This window comes from Zea mays, chromosome 2, assembly GCF_902167145.1.
Source record: "Zea mays cultivar B73 chromosome 2, Zm-B73-REFERENCE-NAM-5.0, whole genome shotgun sequence".
Taxonomy (NCBI): domain Eukaryota; kingdom Viridiplantae; phylum Streptophyta; class Magnoliopsida; order Poales; family Poaceae; genus Zea; species Zea mays.
In genome coordinates, this window is record NC_050097.1 from 19,551,412 (window position 1) to 19,563,981 (window position 12,570).

Here is a 12,570-nt window from a genome sequence, read left to right on the forward strand (position 1 = left end):
AATTGTCAATGGAGGTAGCAATCATACAGCCAGGATTACGCAGCACGGGCAAGACTCTAATAATCTCGGTATAAACGATCTATTTATATTACTATTAATTTATTATGGCGTCGACACGCAGTGAGTTTTGTGTTTTGGAAAGTAATTATTTGGCACAAGAGATTTAGCTAGATTGTTTTTATTTATCAAAAAATAGAAATACACGAAACCTTACGTATATCACAAGTTCACGAAAAGGGCACCCCTGCCGGGTTCGTTCGTTTGTTCAGTCGTCTGATTCCCGTTCTTTTTGTCACAGGCTCGCCCGAATTTTTTGTATTTTAGCCCCTAAACAGAAGTAAAATCACGATTAGACCTAAAAAAATTTTAAATGCAGTTTTGGACCCTTAGCTCGGCGCCATAGCCTGTGGCGCCGAGCTAACACAGCTCGGCGCCATCGGCTATGGCGCCGAGCTTCATGACGTGGCAGCCCGCGTGGCACACCTAGCTCGGCGCCACAGATCTTGGCGCCGAGCTAGGAAACTTAACCGAAACCCCCTTTCCTCTTCGTTTCTTCTCTGTTTCGCTCGCCGCTTTCGTTTCCTACGCCCGCCGCCGCTCATACCGCCGCCGTCGCCGAGCTCGCCGCCAGCCCGCCGCCGCCGAGCTCGCCGCCCGCCCGCAGCCTGCCGAGCGCGCCCGCCGAGCGCGCCGCCCGCCCGCAGCCCGCCAAGCTCGCCCGCCGAGCTCGCCCGCCTCTCCGCCCACCGCTCGCTCGACTCCGGCCGCCGCCTGCTCTCCTCCGCCTGCCGCTCTCCCTCCGGCCTTCCAGCTCACAAGGTAATAATTTTTTATAATTATTACTTAATATTTTTGTATTTAGTTGGTATTACTTAGTTATTTAGTGTTTAGTTGTTCGTTAGTGGTTAGTTAGTATTTAGCTTTTAGCATTTTAGGGTTTAGTGTTTAGGGTTAGTGGTTACATTAGTGTTTAGCATTTAGTTAGTATTTATTTAGTTTAGTATTTAGTATACTAGCTAGCCATTTACTTGTAAATATATTTAGTCCTTTTATATGTTAGTTAACGTGTTGTTCTTTCAGTCCTTTTATATTTAGTCCTATTTACTTGTAAATTTTTTTATTGTTTAGTAAATTGTTAGCTCTTGTTCGTGTTTAGTAAATTGTTAGCATATTGTTAGTGTTTAGTAAATTCTTAGTGTTTATATAGTTATCATTTTGTTTAGCGCATTGGTATTACATGTTTTCTGTGTTGGCAACCATCGTGTTGTCGCTTATTCGCATGTTCTATAAACATCACTTTACAGGGGAGGTGCTGCCAAATTTTTTACTGACAATAGGTTTTTTTGTACGTAGGTGTTCGTCCGACTTGACCTTCTCCACCTTTAGCTGGACTCGTACGCGTTCTAAGGTATACAATGTTTTCGTACATTATTTATAGATTATGTAATTTCGTTTGATGTGTTTATTTAATATTTACTATATAGTTATTAGTTAATATATATTTATTACTTAGAAAGTTAGTAGGCTTAAGTATATAGCCATTATTGAGTTAGTAATCCATTTTTGTAATAGATGGACAGCCTAGTAACACTATACCATGGAGGAAGGGTGGAGATAGATGCTTATGGGAGTGTTACTTTTGATGGTATGAAGATCGTAACCATGTTGTTCGTTGAAAGACCAACTTTTGACCAGCTTTTGGCTCGAGCTTGTGAGGAGATTCGTTGCGACATAAACGACCCTCGAATATCAATTCAGGGTTTGTTGTCCCATATTACATATGGAACAGTTGTCCGACGGTTGATCTCCATTACCTCAGAAGATGATTGGGTGATATATTTAAGAATTGTGAAGACGATGGTTCCACCATGTTTGGATGTGGTTGTTCAAAAGTTACCTGTTAGTCATTGCGGAGGTCCAGTCGGGTTGTCTCCACACATGCCAAATGCATCTCGTATTGAAGCTCCTTTGGTAGAGCTTCATGAAGAAGTCGTTGTTGTGCCCGATGCTCAATCGGGTCCGCACGAGTATGGGATTTCTCGTCCTATTCCCGGCGTTTGTGGGGCTTCTAATGCGTTTGTACCCCCCCAAGAGATCCCATTGACCCAGGATCCAGTTCACGATCATCCTAGTAAGTGTCTTCGACACATTGTTCGTATCCATCATTATTTCGTTTGATTAGACTTTTTAATGTGGTTTTTCTTGCTCCGACCCGATGCAGGATCTCCACATATCGATAATGCTGATGTTCAGATTGATGTGCCTGTGTCATATAATATGGACAACATATGCAGGGCATCCAATAGTGTTGATGTTCAGATTGAGGATGAGGAGGAGCCATATGAGGCTGCACGGGCCGTAGATTCTGATGATGACCGTCCGGTTCAAGAAATGACCGAGCAAGAAATTGAACTCATAAGACGTTTGTGTCCGGAGCGAGACCCTGCAGTACATGAATTTAGCAGTTTAAGTCAATCCAGCCTTGCGTATGCTGAAGGACGTGACGATGAACTGCTAGAGGCTCCGGATAACGCCGACAGCATTGAGATTAAGGTTGGCTTACTTTTCAAGGATCTGCCTACACTGAGACGATGGCTACAGGAATATTCTGTGAACCGGAAGAGGCCGTTCAAGGTGAGACATTCGTATGCACAGCGTCGTTACACTGTTGTGTGCGAGGTGCCAGAATGTAATTGGAGGGTATGTGCCCGAAGGCAGAAGGACACCGGAAAGTTTAAGATCACCAAAATTGTAGGTCCACACACTTGTGCCCAGACAGAGCTGAGCTCTAAGCATCGTCAGTTGACATCTACCCTGATTGCGAAAAGGATATTGGGGATATTGAAGGGTCAGCCAAACTTGAAGGTGAAGTCAATTATGACCATGACTTCGGAGCTGTTTGGTTACAGGATCAAATATGGGAAAGCATGGAGGGCAAAGCAGCGGGCATGGAAGATGATATACGGGGATTGGGAGGAGGGTTATGAGAAGTTACCAGCATTGTTCAATGCAATGAAAGCAAAAAACCCAGGCATGCATTACGAGTACATCCCCAAACCTAATGAATGGAGGAACGGCAAAGAGATATTTTATCGTGCTTTCTGGTGTTTCTCGCAGTGCGTAGAGGCCTTCAGGCATTGTCGTCCCGTGCTCTCTATTGATGGTACTTTTCTGCTTGGGAAGTATAAGGGCACATTGTTGGTTGCCATATCATGCGACGCAGACAACTCACTGGTTCCTTTGGCATTTGCTTTGGTGGAGAGGGAGAACAGAGATAGTTGGTCTTGGTTCTTGCGGCTTGTACGCATCCATGTCGTAGGCCCTGGACGCGAGGTTGGTGTCATATCTGACAGACACCAAGGTATTCTTAATGCAGTGCAAGAGCAGATTCTTGGCTACGCACCCATGCACCACAGATGGTGCACTCGACATCTAGCAGAAAATCTTCTTCGAAAGGATCATAGCAAGGCTAACTTCCCCCTATTTGAGGAGGTATGTCGTCAGTTGGAGGTTTCGTTTTTCGAGGATAAGTTGAAGGAACTAAAAGATGCAACAAATGCTGAAGGTAAGAACTGGATTGCTGGATTGCTGAGGGAACCGCACAAATGGACAAGGGCCTACGACGAAGGTGGCTGGCGGTTCGAGTTTCAGACTAGCAACATGGCCGAGTCATTTAACAGTGTGCTCAAGGGTATACGGGGCATGCCAGTCAATGCTATAGTAACATTCACTTTTTATAGGCTAGTGGCTTGGTTTAATGATAGACACGCGCAGGCCAAGGCAATGCAGACCCGAGGGCAGAGATGGGCACCTAAACCAACATCACACCTTAATAATGCAAAGGAACGTGCCCATAGACATGAGGTACAATGCTTTGATGAGGAGCTGGGTAAATACGAGGTAACAACACTAGGCGGCATAACTTCCGACGGTGAGGTGCGACCTTCGAGGACACATGTCGTGTTACTTGATGCATTCTGGTGTGGATGTGGTAAACCTAGACAATACCATTTTCCATGCTCGGCACGGATCCCAAATTGAGGCTGCTCCAATCCTTGATAGAGTGGTAACTATTTCTTTAATAAAATTAGAGATTTCAATTCAATGTTTTATGTCTACTTTTGAGCATCCTAATGTCTTAACTTGTGATAGGGAAACTCTATGCTCGTATCTGTTGTTGAACTCGAGCGTATCTCACAGAGAACTTCAGATACTACTACGCTATCGTTACTATCAGTGAGTATCAATGTCTAACAGAAAACTTGTTTATTTGTATGTTGTAACATATGTCTTTAACTAACATTTCGATTACAGAGGGTATCACGTCGTCTTCGTCGAGCAGCGGCTCGGTGTGGATGCCGGTCTCTAGCAGGCGTTGACGTGCAGCTGCCTGTGCCTCGTATGCAGCAGGACGTTCAGCCTCCCATTTGTGCAGTTGGACCATCTACAGCAGGACTCAGCTCGTCGAGATCGACGCGGGACACGTTTGAGAACGTGGCCCAGGACGACGACGACGACGACGATGACGACGACGACGACGACGCTGGCGCTGGCGCTGGCGCCGCAGGTCAGGTGGAGATTGGACCGTCTCAGTTGCAGGATGCTCCTACAACTCAGCCATCACAGCTGACACCACGTAGAAGGCGTCCACGAGACCCTTACACTCCAGGCACCGACGCTCTTGGGGCCAAGGGCAAGGGTAAGACTAGGAGGAAATGAATACTTTTGTGATATGGACTGTGTGATTTGGACTTATGCTGGAGACGTTGTAATATGAACTATGTTATGTGTTTTGGACTATGTGTTGGGGAACTTGTATTTTGGACTTTGTTTGTGGACATTATATGAAGAACTATGTTCTGTGGATGTTTTTATATTCGATGTTATTTTGTGATGTATTATATGTTGAAATGCTTATATGTCTTATAATATGTGATTATTTGAACTGTGATTGTTAATAAAACAAGGGGAACTCTTGCAAAATTTTTTTGTGAACTGTAAAAAATATAATAAGCAATAAGTAACGCATCTTTAGAGTTCTAAATTATTTTGGATACGTAAATACTACATAATAGGCTACAATTCTTCATTCTGAATCACAATCTATGAGTAACTCATCTTCGGAGTCATCCGTCGCGCAATCCTCAACAACAACCTCATTCCACTTGCTGCATTGTCCTGCATCACACTTGTCACCAGTTCTTTTGTAATAATTGGCTTCTGCTTCATCTGCAGCTTGGGAGAATAGCTCATCCTCAGCCTCAGCCTCATCAGACTTCTTCTTGTAATAAGCTGCCTCTACCTCTGCGGCGGCCTGTGACATAAACTCATCCTCTTCCTCTTGAGCACGTAATCCAGCCTCAGCTAGTGCTATGAGCTCACTCAACCTTGACATGTCGTCCTCCTCTTCTTCATGTAATCCTGCCTCTGCGAGGGCAATAAGCTCACTCAATCTAGATGTGTCGTCGTCCTCCTCCTCCATCAGCTCAACCGTTGCCATTTTATCCTGAACATATCTCGCATGCGCCTCATCGGCCAAATAGTTTACGCCGCTTCCAATCTCTGCAAATATAATGAGAAAATTAAGTTAGCAAAGTCAGGATAAATAAATTGTACTAACATAATTATAATATCATTTATCTCACTTACTTCCCTTGAGGCGATCAGCAAGATTATCCAACATCTGTTTCTCGGCTTGAGTCGCTTCCCATTCCCTTGCATCCTGTGCTCTCTTCTCATCTGCCGCCTTCAACCTCCTATACTCTGCACGCTTCGGGCTATCATAAAAGGCAGATTTTGCTTCCCTACGCATGTCGCGTATGCGATCGTTAATGTACGAATCAACGAGTCGAGATCCACAACGCATCTTCTGTCCCATTATTCTCTTGGACTCTATTGTGCGCATCACCTCTCCTTTGTCGTCGTAACTCTCCCAACTGCATTTCCTCGTCTCCTACAAAAAAATAGTAAGTACCGCTATAACATTACATCTGGTGCAAAAAAAATACCAACCTCATCGTAATCGACCATATGTCCACAAAAATATCCAACGCCAAGCTCCGAAGGAACTAATCCATACTTAGCTTCAATACCACATTTGCAGAGTACTGGATCAAATTTGACCTCTTCTGCCGCCCACCCCATGTATCGCTTTTCCTTTACCTCTGGCTTTGGCCATTGGGACAAAGGACCATACAACCACTCTCTGAAACGACACTTACGCCACCCATATGGCTGCAAGAGAAAAAATTAGTAATTTATTGTAAATAAAAACTAGTTTATACATTTAGCGTATCAATGGGCTCACATAATCAATGTTCGGACAACAGAACTGCTTGTCATAGTCTTCGTCGATGACAGCACGGTCTCCACAATCGCATCGAGGCGGTGAGTCCATCCGTCTTTCTGTTGCTACCTCCTTCTCCTCATCCGTCATTGGTGGAGGATTCGGGGGAGGAGGTACCCAACGCTTAAAACGCTCATGACTTGTCTTTCCACTCAACCAATTAACGAAAAGAAGATATCGAGGGTCAAATTTATCAGGACCATCGATCCACTGGAAAAAGAAACACTTCTGATGTCCCTAAAATAATGGAAAGATGCACTATTACATATCTACAAAAAAATGAATGCGAACAAAATTAAGTGATAAGTCATAAGCTACGTACGTCCAAAGTGCCACAAATGTAGTAGCAGCGAGCAGCCATGTCTGGATGTTGTGATTGATGTACCCAAGCCAGTCTGCCACAGTCACAGTTAGGCACGGGGAGTTCAGGAGGAACAGGAGCATCCTTACTAGATACGTCCGGATATAACTCCCGAGGACGACCTCTCTTCTGCCACAACGCCTCTCGGTACATGTCTTTTATCTAATAAACGATTATAATTATCACTTGTACCTATTATGCTTTATAATAAGTTTACACAAACTAATAATCGAAATGATAATATAATAGGTGTATACAAATTATTAAACTAAAAACCTAATATACAAAACGAATCAGTTCGAAATCATACCTTGGTCTACGAAGTGAACCAACTCAAATCTTTGAATCCAGGAAATTTTTACGAAGTTTGGAAATGGGATGAAATGAGCTGCTCTCGGCCAGCCGCGCGGGCGTTTTTATAGAAATTCGTAGCTCGGCGCCAAGATCTGTGGCGCCGAGCTACGAGGCCGCGCCGCCGCCACGTCAGCGCCAGGTCAGCCCTGGACGCAGCTAGCCGTTGCGGCCACGTCATAGCTCGGCGCCATAGGCTGTGGCGCCGAGCTGTGTTAGGTCGGCGCCACAGGCTATGGCGCCGAGCTAAGGGTCCAAAACTGCATTTAAAATTTTTTTAGGTCTAAACGTAAATTTACTTCTGTTTAAGGGCTAAAATACAAAAAATTCGGCAGGCTCGCTCACAGCAGACCCCGGCTGTCTGCCGTGCTCACTGCTCAATGCCTTTTCAGCACATCTTATATGCTATTTTAACAAATAACAATGACGCAAAAGGAGGGAAAATAAAATGCAATTAGTTTAAGCTAGTGGCTTTGTTCCCCTTCCTCGAGGGACGGCGTCTTTTCACGTTTTGGCGTTTTGCTGTTGCGCTCAGACGTCATTTTTTTTTGGCAGCTCTCGGTACAGGACACGGTTTTCTTTCCAGGGGAAGGACTAATCGTGACTCCGAGTTTAGGGCGGTGAGCCGGTGATGTCAGACTTGATGAGTGATGGTCGATAGACTGACTCCCCTGCTCCACCTCTCCCAAGACAAGAACACAATTATAGATTTCATCAAAATTTAAGTAAATTTAGCCCATTCTCATTGTGAGAAATTTTATAAGAGTTTCGTTCTTATTAAATGATATACCACATGAGCAAACAAGATATGTCAAGCAATTTAATGAAGAGACATATAAGAGAGTTTCATAAAAGATGAGAGAGAGGATGAAACTCTGTGTACACTATTTATTAGAAAAATATTTTCGCGACATCCTTTAAAACAGTGTAAGGAAACTCCCACCGTGAATGGAAAATGCTGCCAATAATTATGTCTCCAAACAAATATGCTATACAAATATTTCTTTCTATAATAAATCAAATGTCATATAATTTATCATGAATATCGTTTTTCCATAAAAAATCAGGCGTACTCATATTTTTTTTCAAGATGCTGATAAAAGGTAGTACCTGCGCGTATACGTACATATATGAGTGCGATTCAGGAAAAAAGAATGAAACTAATCTGACTTAGCACCTTAGAACTCTAGAAGGCTAGTCCTTGAAGGCCTTGCATGAAACATTTGTGTATCTCTACGGATACTATACGTACTAGTCCTCCAGCCCTCTTAAGAAAAAAATAAATCTCATTTCTCGATAAGGCAATTAATGTCAAATTTAACCAAATACATAAAAAATGTTTGATGTATAAATAAAAGCCTGTTTAACATATATAGACTTGAGAGTATTTTTTTAGGGCGAGCCCAAAAAAGTGACCTACGACTACGACCAGTCGACCATCCCATTGGTGAGTTCGGCTAGCTGGAGCACAGGCTGTCTGATGTTTTTTACTTGAAAATTTAATTTTAAAAATACTCCGGGTCAGGTTTAGAACGAGAAAAAGTTTTAGGCAACTGCCAACTAGGCATCTGTGAACAGGGGCGGAGCCAAGGGGGCGGCAGGAGCCATGGCCCCTCCCAAGGCTGCAACACATACAAGAATATATATATATATATATATATATATATATATATATATATATATATATATATATATATATATATATATATATATATATATATATATATACTCTAAATTTTGTGCAGCATAATTAATCAAATGTGTAATATAGTGGTTAGTAATACATGATCCATAACTATGTTGTAGTATGCCAACCAAAGTCTAAAAAAGACAAAGAATATAAGATAAAATATTTGTTGAATGACCAATCGATGCATAAAACGTCAAACCTAATTCGCTTCAGACGCTAAAATCCAAACCTCACCTCTTTATGATTCATTCTATCGTCTTGCTAGGCAGCTGCGATTACCGCTGACCACTTGACTTGCCTCTGCCATAGCCCCACAACCAAAGTCCAAAGAAGGTGATCACGCGAAGCAGCAGAACAAGCGCCAGCAACTTATAAACATAATACATTAGATCTCATGGATAATAAAATCTACAAATTTCAACTAAAGTTGTCACCTTATAATTGGTGTGTACACGACAAATTTGACGTGTACCTGCGTAGTTTGACGAATTTTCATGAATCCTCGAGGCTAGTTGGATTTTTGAATTCTCTCAAAAAATTGTTAGCTGCCTTATGAATATTAGAGTCATTATATAAAAGTTGAATCTCATCAGTCGAATATTCATCGTTATATCGTCTTTATTATTTTAGTATTGTTCTTGTGTCACAACTTTAATTCAATATATCAATTAGCCAGAAAATGAACTCATCCACTAAAATAATTTATAAAGATCTAAAATTCTTATTCCATGTCGAGTGCTTAAACTTGATAACATTATACGATATTTTTTTTATCAGATAATATTGATAAATTGATTGGCCCCCGTTATATTATAGTCCTGGCTTCGCCCCTGTCTGTGAAGAAGGTCATGTCCTACATACGAAGGCTGGCTGGTGCGTGGGGCAAAACCTTGTCTGTGAAGAAGGTCATGTCCTACATACGAAGGCTGGCTGGTGCGTGGGGCAAAACCTGACGGGGCTTTAGATGGAGCTATGCGCAATTTGCTCAGGTCTAATTGATAGCATGGGGCAAAACCTGACGGGTTTAGATGAGCTAGGCTAGAACCGATAAAATTTAGCACGGCTCCATGCTCAATTTGGCCAGGTCTCGCTCGCCAACGGTCGTCCCGTCCAAACCGTCCGTGTACGGTATTCCCGCGCGCGCGCGCCGCCCGTCTCATCCGCGCCACAAGTTGCAGCACGTCCCTGTCTGTCTCTCCAGCCTCATCATAATTCTACCGACCGAGCCGAAGCCGAGAGAGAGAGAAGAGAGGCCAGGCTGCCAGCAGGCGGGTCGGCGCGGGCTCCATCGTCGCTAGCTCGTTGTGGCCATTCTGCGCCAGACAGACGTTGCTGGGTGGCGGGCGATGCGCTTGCGACGACAATTGTGAAACTCGTGGCCAGCTGCTACCCAGCCTCTCTGTGACCTAATCGCCCCGATCGAATGATTGGTCGGTTACGGTTAGGTTTGGTCCAGAAGGACGGAGCTAATTAAGCTTCATATTATAGCGCGATCGAGCTCGTAAACAAAGCTATCCGAAAAAAGAGTGATGCATGCATGCATGCATGCGGCGCCGCAACCACTTCTTATTCAATTCTTATTCTTCTTCTTTTTTTTGAGCTTGGACGAGGAGCTATCTCTTCAACTAATAATGCTACATGCTAGCAGGTCGTGAAAAAAAAGGAATACTTAACAATTGAATAATGTCGTGGTGCATAATAATGAATAAGTCGAGGCTGATGGGGCCAGCAGAGCGTCACTCTCCTCTCCTGCTTCTTCTCCTACCACACGCAACGCGCGCGACCCATCTGAATTTTATGTGGAATTCATCCTTGGCGTTTTGATGCACAAGGCCGCCTGCATGCCTCGTCTGCACAGCTAGCTTGCTAGCCTGTGCTGTGAAATCGTATGATATGATATGATACGATACGGCACGTCGTCGTCGTCCTTATCCGGATACTGCGAATCATGGATCGGAGCATGTGCATGTGCGGACAACTCGATCAGCCCGGCTCGGCCTGCCTCTCGACGCCTCGATCACCTGTCGTCCAGTCCGGTCACGTCCTCTAGCTCCTCTCCCTCTCTCTTTCGACCTGTCGCGCGCGACGAGAGAAACATGCGCGGCCGGGTTATAGAGGTAATTTTCAGAATTTCGCAAATCTGTCGGTTCGGCCGGTCTCTCAACACTACACGACGGTTGATCTTTAGCGACCCTTATTAGGGACCGACAGTTGGTCGCTAAAAGTTATGAACCGACGGTGGGTCGCTGAATGCGTTTATAGCGACGGTCTGTGGGTCGCTAAAAGTCTAGAAATTTAACGACTTATGGTCGGTCGCTATAGAGGTAAGTGTGTGACTGATGGTGGGTCGCTATAGGGGTACGTGATTTTTGTGTTACTTATTTACTCACCAAAGCCCATCTAAAGGCCTACTAAACAAATGAAACCCTATTCTACCTCGCCTCGCTGCCCTGCCCTATTATCACTGTGCCGCTCTTCGCCCAGCCCTGTTTGCCATCGCGCCGCCCTTCACCCCAAGCCTGCCTTCTTCCTCCAGCCGTCGCACCGCCCAGCCCTACATAACAAGAATCATGAATAACCCCGTTGGCTAAAATAATTCCCATCGGCCTATACCGAAGCCATCGAGGATTATTTAATTCTCGTCGGTTCTTTTTTAGCCGACGGAAATTAAAATAATTCACGTCGGTCACTCTTGTAGCTGACGGAGATAAGTAACTCCCGTCTGCCCTAATGTCTAGCCGATGAGAATTAAAGGGTTTTTAGGTCCCGCGCGCCCGAGCCCGCCCTCAGTTTTCCTCTTCTCGTCTTTGGTAAGCGCCGCCGCCATCGTGTGTTGCCCTGCCCCGGCTCCGGCCGCCTTCCCCACACCTTGCCCCTACTTCGACCGCCGTCCCCGCGCCGTGCAGCTGCCGTGCAGCTGCACCAGCGATGTCCGCTACCCTCATGTCGTGCCCCTGCCCCGACAACGGCCTCCAATCCCACGTCGTACCCCTATCCCAACTCTTGCTCGTGCCCCCCGCGTCGTGCTCTGGCCCCTGCTCAGGCTCGCGCCACCATTGTCGTCGGCCGAAGCGAAATCCCACCGTAGCGGTGAAGTCAGACCCTTACGGCATATTCCGCGGCATTTTCGCTTTCATCATTCCTCACGGCGTCCAGAGGCTTGCTGCCTCAAGGTTGCGCTCTTTCCTGACCCCATCTCGTTGGCGCCTCGATTCCTTATTGTGCGCTTAGGCATTTGGGGATGGTCTATGCAGGTGTGGAAGTAGAGGCTAGTGCAGATGGGGGGCCGAGTCATGGAGAAGGTCACGAAAGGTGAGGTGGTTGGGGTCAACCACGTGTTGGCCATGGACGCCAAGACGCTACTCCAGGTTATGAAGATTTTTTTGTGATTTATTGCTTAAATTCTTCATTGCTGTCTAAGAATCACATTTGACTATAATTGCTTTCAAAGGTATTATCAGATATGTGGAAGGATTCTGATTCCAGAGCTCAATGTTCTAGTTACATAGTTGTCATTTGTTTCTTCATACACCTATGTGCATTTTAATTTTAAATTGTTTTCCTTGTTATGCAGAGATTAATGCTTTATTGAATGGATTATGCTTAAATTACGAAGGAAAGGTATGCAGAGATTAATGCTTTATTTAATGGATTATGCTTTATTTAAAGGAACAGTTTGATGCATCTTCTATTGCTGAAGCTGACGATGCACGTATTAATTATTTCTGCAACGAAGTCTTTTCTTTTGTGGTTGTATAAGATATATATCTGCCAATGTACTGGATTTAGCTCAATAGTATATTTCTTATAATGAAGGGATTA